Here is a 10,339-nt window from a genome sequence, read left to right as displayed (position 1 = left end):
TCTACACCCTGTCTCTCCAGTAAGCAACATGACTGTGTTTTTTCTTTATGCTTTGGACTGCCACTGTGTCAATTTTTTCCTAGTAACCATATATTTAGGGAGAAAAAACGGGCAAGAATGTAATCTCTAAATAGTAGTTTGACTTGGAAACTCTTTTTACTTCTTCCTGAATCATTATATTGATAAGAGTATTTTTTTTTTGAGGAAGATTAGCCTTGAGCTAACATCTGCCGCCAATGCTCCCCTTTTTTTGCTGAGTAAGATTGGCCCTGAGGTAACATCCGTGCCCATCTTCCTCTACTTTATAAGTGGGATGCCTGCCACAGCATGGCTTGATAAGCCATGTGTAGGGTGAACTTGCAAACTTAACCACTGCACCACTGGGCTGGCCCCAAGATTTATTTTTTCATAGGAGTATAATGGCTCCTTTTGGAAAATTTGAAAACAGCATCAGCAACACAAAGAAGCAGGAAAGAAAACGTGCATATAATCCCATCACTCCAAGGCAACCATTGTTAACTAGTTTTGCTTGTTTCCTTCTATTTCTTCTAGAATTATTTTTATATTGAGATTCATTTTGTATTCTGACTTTTCCACTAATACCACAGGCATTTCCACTATTAAAAACTATCCATCAGGGGCCAGCCCAGTGGCACAGCGGTTAAGTTTGCACGATCTGCTTCAGCGGTGGGGGTTCGCTAGTCCGGATCCCAGGTGCAGAACTACGCACTGCTTCTCAAGCCACACTGTAGTAGGTGCCTCACATATAAAGCAGAGGAAGATGGGCACGGATGTTAGCTCAGGGCCAGTCTTCCTCAGCAAAAATCAGAGGATTGGCAGCAGATGTTGGCTCAGGGCTAATCTTCCTCAAAAAAAAAAAAAAACAAAGCAAACCTATCCATCAGAATCATGTTTAAACGCCTTGATAACATCTTATTATTTATTTAATATTCCTTTAATGTTAGAATATAATTTTCAATATCTTTGTATTATTAATACTGCTTTGATGAATTTCTTTTCTTTGTTTTTCTTAAGTAACAGTGGACCTCAAACTTATAGGTGCATCAGAAGCACCTGGAGGGCCTCATGCCCAGAGCTTCCGATTCAGTCAGTCCAGGTGGAGCCAAAGAATTTGCATTTCTAACAACTTCAGGTGATGCTGATTGTCCAGGAACCACATTTTGAGAGTCACTGGAATCACTGTAATTAACAGAATGTGTACGGGTTTGCTTCAATAAATTTCTGGAAAACAATGCTTCTTCCTTCCACAGTAGGTTACATCTTTGACATTGCAGGAAAAAAAATAGTAATGCTTATCCTGGTTTGAAAAGAAGGTAGTGATGTCTATTAAAAGGTTCTAAAAAATCTTTTAGTCACTGGCTTTTGCTAACCATTTGCACTTACCATGGAATCTTGCTGGAATACTTATCCATCTGACCCTGGAGCCACAGCACCATACAGCTGGTCTCTTTCTTTTCTTTCTTTCTTTCTTTTTTTTTTTGTAAGTCACCTGCTCTCATTTAATTCATTTCCTTTGGTGTTTTCCTTCCTGTGGGAAGTCTCTGACATCTGTCCCACATACTTCTTTATGAATACAAAGGCTCATCTTTTATCTTTTATTTTTAACTTTTATGAGTCAGTTATTCTTACCCTTTTTATAGTTGTCATCTTTTTATTCCTTATGTTTTAAAAAGACACTCTAGACTGTAATACTGTGCGGCTGCTTAAAACAAATCCTTATTTTTTAACAGCTTTAATTACATTCTGTTGACATTTATATTTAGGTCTGAGCCTAATGTCAAATACTAGAAGCACATGGCTTCTCACTTCGTTGGCACCATCATGTGGTGGAACTGTGTATCACACAGGAAAATCGGCCACGTACAGTAAGACAGGGTGCCATTACATCACATCTGACATACAGATAATACTGAAGTTAGAGAGGTCATAATAAGTTGGGGGATCTGAAATAATCCTGTTACTTTGGTAACCACACAGCAAAATGGGAGCTAGTAAACACCAGTGATTAAGTATGTGGACCCTGGAGTCGATTACACGAGCTGAAACCCCAGCTCTTCCAGTTATTATGATGTGACCTTGGGCACATTGGTTAATCTCCTTGAGCCTCAGTTTCCTCATAATTATGGAGATATCAATAGCATCTATCTCACAGGGATATTGAGAGGAGCAATCAATAATACTGTACTAGTTAACACAATGGCCATCAAATAATAAGTAATATCAGTATTATCAGTATATCATCAGTAATCAGTATATAATTAGTAATATCAGCTATGATTAGCTGTTAATAAACCATCACATTTGGTTTTCCCTTTATGTTCAAAGTCAGAATAGAAACAGTATCAGAGAAGAAGACTTCCTGGGGCGGCCTGGTGGTGCAGCGGTTAAGTGTGCACGTTCTGCTTTGGCGGCCCGGGGTTCGCTGGTTGGGATCCTGGGTGCAGACATGGACCGCTTGGCACGCCATGCTGTGGTAGGCATCCCACATATAAAGTAGAGGAAGATGGGCATGGATGTTAGCTCAGGGCCAGTCTTCCGCAGCAAAAAGAGGATTGGCAGCAGTTAGCTCAGGGCTGATCTTCCTCAAACAAAAAAAAGAAAAGAAGACTTCCCCTACAATTTTAAAAAAGTATACCAAAATGGTATAATTATTTTCAGAATGATCAGAAGGTGGAATTGAAAAAACATTTAAATAAAAATGGTTTTTTAGAAAAAACAAAGTAAACTTCCAGAAAGAAAGGCCTTCTAAACGCTACTTACAAAGAGAAGTATCAAAACTATCTAGTAAAATTAGTCATAATTGACATCAAAATAAATAATTATGGGGAGATTAAGTAAAACTCCTTTCAAAGGGTAGAAAAACTTTTTTTTTTTTGAGGAAGATTAGCCCCCTGAACTAACATCTGCCACCAATCCTCCTCTTTTTGCTGAGGAAGACTGTCCTTGAGCTAACGTCTGTGCTCATCTTCTTCCATTTTATATGTGGGACGCCTGCCACAGCATGGCTTGACGAGTGGTGCGTGGGTCCTCTCCCGGGATCTGAACCCACAAACCCTGGGCCACTGAAGTGGAGTGCATGAACCTGACCACTATGCCACCAGGCCAGCCCTGAAAAACTTTTTAATATTAAAAATTATTTATAGCCCCAAATCCTTTCAAAGGATTTTTAATAACCCTATTAAAGAGAAATGTATTCCACTAAAAATACCTGAAAGACAAATTACTTAGGACAAATCTAGATGTTGAAAATTTTTCTATTAGAAAATGAATTTTAAATATTTTATTAGAATCATAGGATAAAAAGGTATTTCAAATCAGTGAGAATAAAACAGGTGAGGTGTTTTCCTCCCTTTAAAACCATGCATCAGCGTTAAATAGAATGGACGATCTTGTCAGAACCAGAATCTTACATTCAGTTTCCAAACTGTAGCTTCCCCGGATAGTTAGCATCATTCAATGAATTTTTTTATGCCATTATGCAAATATAGTCTATGTTCATTATCTTTCTACTCATTAAATTCATCAAAAGCTGTCTAGGAACAGATTTTCTGTTTTGTCAACTACACCCACAGTCTTGTTCCCAGATTTTTTATCAGTATTTTCAGACTGTGAGGGAAGGAAAGCAAGAAATGGAACAATTTCATGAATTTTAAATACGCTGTAACCGTTTCAGCGCAATATTCCAGCATATAACAGCCGTCTGCAGTTGCTCCCGGCATACCCAGTCTTGGGGCAATGCCAGGTTAGCGCAGGTGGTTAGAATTCGATATTAACATGTCCATAATCAATTCCCATGCGAATCAACTGCCCGTGCAGAGAAAAATGTCTTCAGTGTCAACCTGAACTTCTGAGGCCAGCAGTCTAGAAAAGCTATGTCTTTGATTATTAAGATTCGGGAATTTTCCAGAAATCTATTATTGACTTCTATTTTAATTTCATTGTGGTCAGAGAATTTATTTTGTATGATTTGAATCCTTGTAATTATCTGAGACTTGTTTTATAGCCCAAAATACGGTCTTTCCTGGTACATGTTTTTTGTGCACAAATATGGTATACCTCTCTATTTATTTAGATCTTTCATTTTAGCAATGTTTTGTGGTTTCAGAGTACAGCTCTTATATATCTTTCATTAAACTTATGTCTAGGTATTTATAATACTATTATAAATAGTATATTTAAAATTTTCATTTCCTAATTGCTGCTTGCTAATATATAGAAATATTGATTTTTATATACTTATCTTTTATCCTATGAGCTCACTAATTTCCATGATTAATTCTAATAGATTTCAAAGATTTTCTACATGGAAAATCTATTAATCTAAAGATAAATTAATTAATCTGGATTAACAAAAAAATTAGTTTAATTTCTTTAATAGTTAAAAAATTTTTAAATTTTTAAAAAGACAGACTTTCCACATAGACCACTGTGAATAGACAGGGTACTCTTCCTTTCTAATCTTTACACCTTTTATTTCTTAATTAATTTTTGCCTATTGCACTATCTAGAACTCTGATACAAAGTTGAACAGAAGTGGTGAGAGCAGACATTTTCACCTTGTTACCAATTTCAGGATTGAATATTACACCACTAGGCATGATAACAACTATTGGTTTCACGTATGTCCTTTATAAATGAAGTTCTCTTTTTAGTTTTGTCTTTGGTTTTATCATGAGTTGGCAATAAATTGTGTCAAAGTTTTTCTGAATTTAGTGAAATGATCATACGACCTTTTTCTCCTTTATTTTATTAATGTGGTAAGTTACATTGTGATTTACTAAATGTTGGGCAAACTTTGCTTTCTGGGCAAAACCCTAACTGGCCGTTGTATTTTATCCTTTTTCTATATTGCTGTGCTGTGCTCAATTTGCTAGTATTTTGTATAGGATTTTTGCATCTATATTCATAAGTAATATTGATCTGTGATTTTTTTTCTTCTAAGGTCTTTGTCAGACATTTCTATCAGTGTTGTCATTATAAAATTAGTTGGATAGCATTCTCTCCTCCATTTTCTCAGAGAGTTTATATAAGACTGACATTATATGTTGTTTAAATGTTGATAGAATTTACCAGCAAAATCAATAAGGCCTGGAGTTTTCTTTATAAAATGGTTTATAATTATGAGCTCAGATTCTGTAATAGATGTACAACTACTCAGATTTTCTATTTCTTCTTAAGTTTTGGTAAGTTTTCTTTCTCAAAGAATTTGTTCATTTCTTCTAAGTTATCACATTTTATTGACCTGAATTTGTTTGTAATATTCTCCTTTTATGGTTTTAATTAGAATTTTTCAGCCTCAGTACTACTGATATTTGGGGACAGGAAATTGCTATTCTGTACACTGTAGAATGTTTAGCAGGATCCCTGGCCTCTACCCACGAGATGCTCATAGCAGGCTTCCCAGTTGTGACAACAAAAAATGTCTCTAGACATTGCCAAATGTTGGGGACAAAACAGCTCTGGTTGAGAAGCAGTGTCTTAATGTCTGTAGGATCTTTAGTGATCTTTCATTCCAGATACTGATAATGTGTCTATTTTTTTATCATTTTGTTAGGAGTTTTGTAGGGAGCACAAAAGCAGGATACACCCCAGATTTGGCCCAGGGATGTTTGCTGAGCCTGACTTAGACTACTGACTAACTCTTTCTTCTTTCCTAATAAAGGAATGAAAAACAATAAATTTTCCTCTAAGAATACTTTATCTGTATCCCATAATTTTGAAACGCTGTGCCATGCTGATGTATATTAGCGAATTAATGGCTATGGATACTAGTGTTTATCTATGGAGATAACATACGAGCATTATTATTATTCCACCAAAATTGCCTACAAATGGACTTTTGGTTCTGTGAGAAACAAGCAATGAAGAATAATATCAATATAACTATATGATAAAATTTAGTCACATAAATTACACTTTACCAACCAGTTGATAAGTTGATCTAAATTCATACAATCTGGCAGCAATGTTCTTTCTGCTCTTCTAGCTAAGAAAAGTCAGCCTGCAACATCCAGAACGTTTACCAGGACAAAAAAATTACACTGATTTTACTGCACCTTATCGAGTATTGATTTGCTGCCACCTGCTGGGAGGCAGAAATGGGTGTCCAGTGTCCTTGAAGGGCGAGAGTGATGACCTTAGAGGTTGTAAAATTTTGCCTATCCCATAAAATGAAACATAATATAGTTACCTTTGGGCCTGAAAGAAACCAGTAATTTTATAATAAATGAACTTCATATAAAGAAAATTTGATCTGTATATAAAAATGGGAGTGTATTTTCCACCTAAGAGAAATTAGATGGCATATTTGCATTTACCCGGAAATGATGTACAATAAAGTTCTTTAAAATGGTGAGCTCCTCAGGTACTGACACTGTATTTGTGTAAAGGTAATTAACCACTTGACTGGGGTAATGGAGAAACTTAAAATCTAAAGAACCACTACTAAATGAATATTAGTAAGAAATAATAGTAAATCTAAGATTTTTTGTTTCCTTTTTCTCCCAAAGCCCGCTGGTACAGAGCAGTATATTCTTAGTTATGGGTCCTTCTAGTTGTGGCACGTGGGACACCGCCTCAGCATGGCCTGATGAACAGTGCCATGTCCGTGCCCGGGATTCAAACTGGCGAAACACTGGGCCGCCAAAGCAGAGCGACCAAACTTAACCACTTGGCCACGGCCACAGGGCCGGACCCTGTAGTAAATCTAATGATGATAATTGCGATAGGCAGACAAGCCCTCAAAGACATCCATGCCCTAATTTCCAGCGCCCAGAGGGTGGAGCCCTGAGCCCAGAGAGCAGAACCAGGAGCCAGAGGATTTATTCCTAGGCCTTAAACTTAATGGAGACTGCCTGATGGGGTTTTGAAATTGTTGGGGGCTGGTGACTCCTTTTTTCCTTTCCTTTTCTCTTTTTTTGAATGGGAACGGTTGTGCCTCTTCCACCACTGTATTTTGGGAGCAGAGAACTTGTTTTCTAGTTTCACAGGTTTACAGATAGAAGGTGATTTTGCCCCAGGATAGATTATGCTGAGTCTCACCTATACCTAATGTAGATTTAGATGATGAGATCTGGGACTTTTGAGATTTAGAGACAGCTGTAATGTGTTGAGAATTTGGGGAACTTTGGGAAAGGGTGAATGGATTTTGTGTGTGAACAGACTGGGGGCCAGAGGGCAGACGATGGTAGGCAAAATGGCCCCTCCCAAAGATGCCCACACTCTCATGACCAGAATCTGTGAATAGGTTATCTTATGAGGAAAAAGGGACTTTACGGATGTGATTAAGGTTAAGAACCTTGAGATGGGAAGATTATCCTGGATTATCTGGGTGGGCCCAATTTAATCACAAGAATCCTTAACGCAGAGAATCTTTGACCACCGTTACTGGCTTTAAGATGGAAGGGGGCCACAAGCCAAGGAATGCTAAGCTGCCTCCAGAAGAAGGAAAAGGCAAAGCAAGATCCCCCCTAGCGCCTGCTCAAAGGAATGCAGTCACCTGACATCTTGATTTTACCCCAGTGAGACCTGGGTTGGACTTCAGACCTACAGAGCTGTAAAATAATAAATTTGTGTTCTTTTAAACCACTGTTTGTGGTCATTTTTTACCACAGCAATAGAAAACGAGTACAATAATAATACAAGCTGGCAGTTACTATGTTCTGGCACTACAGCAAGTACTTCCCAGATGATAACTCTCTTAACAAAGGAAGCTAAAACACCTCTGAAAGCATATTACAGATGTAGCCTTGGTACCTCTCTGACCTCATCTCCTCTTGCTTACTATCACCCATTCATCTGGTCTCCTTGCTATTCTTTAAACATGCCAAGCAAGCTGCCCCCTCTTTTTAGTATGCACTTTCCTTACATATCCACAACTCCCTCACTTTCTTCAGGTCTCTGCTCAAAGGTCACCTTCTCAGTGAGGCCTTCTTTGTTCACCCTACATAAAATAGTGTACACCCACCCTAACCCCTAAACCCTAGTTTATTATTCCACACGGCACCTATGATCATTTGGTACATATTTGCTTGTTTACTCTGTGTCCTTTCTTGCTCCCCAAATGTAAGCTCTGTGAGCAGGGGCTTTATCTGTATTGGTGACAGCTATATCTCAGAACCTAGTATAGTGCCTGGCACATAGTAGTCACTCAATAAATATCTGTAGGAATGAACAAACATTTAAAAAACTACTGACAGGTTACAAGAGTTCATTAATGTTGTTAAAATTCTAATGCATCAAACACAGCACAGGGTAGGGATCACCAGGATGACTCACATTACCACTACTTTGGTTGGTAAATGGGCCTCAGTCTACAGATTCATTATCATGCCTTCAAGGAGGTCATTTCTGGGGCCAGCCCGGTGGCATAGTGGTTAAGTTCACAAGCTCCACCTTTGGTGGCCCAGGGTTTGAAGGTTTGGATCCTGAGCACGGACCGAGCACTGCTCATCAAGCCACGCTTTGGTGGCATCCCACATAAAACAGAGGAAGACTGGCACAGATGTTAGCTTAGCAACAATCTTCCTCAAGCAAAAAGAGGAAGATTGGCAACAGATGTTAGCACCAGGCTGATCTTCCTCACAACAAAAAAAGGAATGAGGTTATATTTCAAGTGACTTCCTACAGTTCTTACACATGGTACACCATTTCTTAAGGTTAGATTATAAGACAACTAGCATACAAGTGATTTTTCTACTTTCTTATAAATAAGCATAAGCAATACTTTATTTAAAAAACGTTGCTACAATTATTTTCCAATTTTTTATTTTGAAAAATTCTCATCCCAGAGAAAAGTTGGAAGAACACTCATATATTATTCACCTAGAACCACAATTAACATAGTGCCATATTTTCTCTCTACATACACACTTTCTTTCGGACTGAACTATCTGAAAGTTTGGGCAGACACCATGAGCTCACCCCTAAACACTTAAGCATACATCTTAAAAGAACAAAAGCATTTTTCAAATAACCACAATATTATCATACCTGAGAAATTTAAGTCAATATATCCATTATGCTTCCAATGTTCAAATTTCCCCAATTGTCCACAAAATGTCCTGTATAACTTTTTCAAAATCCATAATCCAGGGCCAGCCCAGTGGCGCAGCAGTTAAGTGCGCATGTTCCACTTCTCGGGGGCCCGGGGTTCTCCGGTTCGGATCCCGGGTGTGGACATGGCACCGCTTGGCACGCCATGCTGCGGTAGGCGTCCCACTTATAAAGTAGAGGAAGATGGGCACGGATGTTAGCTCAGGGCCAGTCTTCCTCAGCAAAAAAGAGGAGGATTGGCAGTAGTTAGCTCAGGGCTAAACTTCCTCAAAAATAAAAAAAAAAATCCTATCTAGTTCACAGTTGCCTTTAATGCAGATCAGTCCTCTCTTTTTATGTTGTCTTTCACTACATTGACGATACAAATCACATTTTGAATTTTTCTGAGCGTTTCCTCACAGATTGAGGCTAAACGTTTTTGGCAAGAATTCCACTTATGTGTACTTCCAACAACCTCACAGCGACAGGTTTGTGTTCTCCCTGACACTGATGCTAGAAATTTTTCCCATGAAAGGTCTATTAAAATTTTGCAAAAGACCAGCGTTCGCTGACACAGTTTAGGGAACATCTGAATAAGAAACAAACAAAAAAAAAATGAAATGGACTAAAATGTTTAAGAGTTTGTAGAAAAAGCAGGTAAGGATTAAAAATCATTTTCAAGTTAACAAACTTCCCCATTTCCTTAGGTGATGCAAACTAAGCTTCCATAAAATTTACCACTTACCAAAAAAACACAAAACATCATACAGATGAGCAACCTCAAGCTTAAAAAGATGAAATCACTTCTCCCAAGTTCTATCCTTATTGTATTCACTGTTTTCAGGGGCTGAGATTTCTAACCAGGTCTGACTGCTTCCATGATTGGTCCACTAGGCTCCTTCATTTAGATCTAAGTTTAATTTTCTGTAATTGACTATTCATGGATCTACAATTACTCTGGAGTAAAAGTGTGGTCTTTTAGCCTAAATAATCATGAAGACACTAAGGAACACTAATAATTCTTTTTTTATGGTTCTATATTCAATAAGAATTAACCCATATCAAGTAGTTGAGGAAGGCCTAACCCCTCACAAATGCATGCAATTATGCAAATCACACATGGGGACTGGGGTCTTGGCTCTAAATACTAATTATAATACAGCCTCCATTTATAACCACTTCTATTCGCCATAATTTGATCCTTGCTATTTCCTATTCGTGCTGTCTTTATTACATGACAGCAAACACTTGGGAGCCTTCAGTTTTCCCAAAACATCCTGCAATT

Source organism: Equus przewalskii, chromosome 2 (assembly GCF_037783145.1).
Source record: "Equus przewalskii isolate Varuska chromosome 2, EquPr2, whole genome shotgun sequence".
Taxonomy (NCBI): domain Eukaryota; kingdom Metazoa; phylum Chordata; class Mammalia; order Perissodactyla; family Equidae; genus Equus; species Equus przewalskii.
This window is presented reverse-complemented; position numbering follows the sequence as displayed.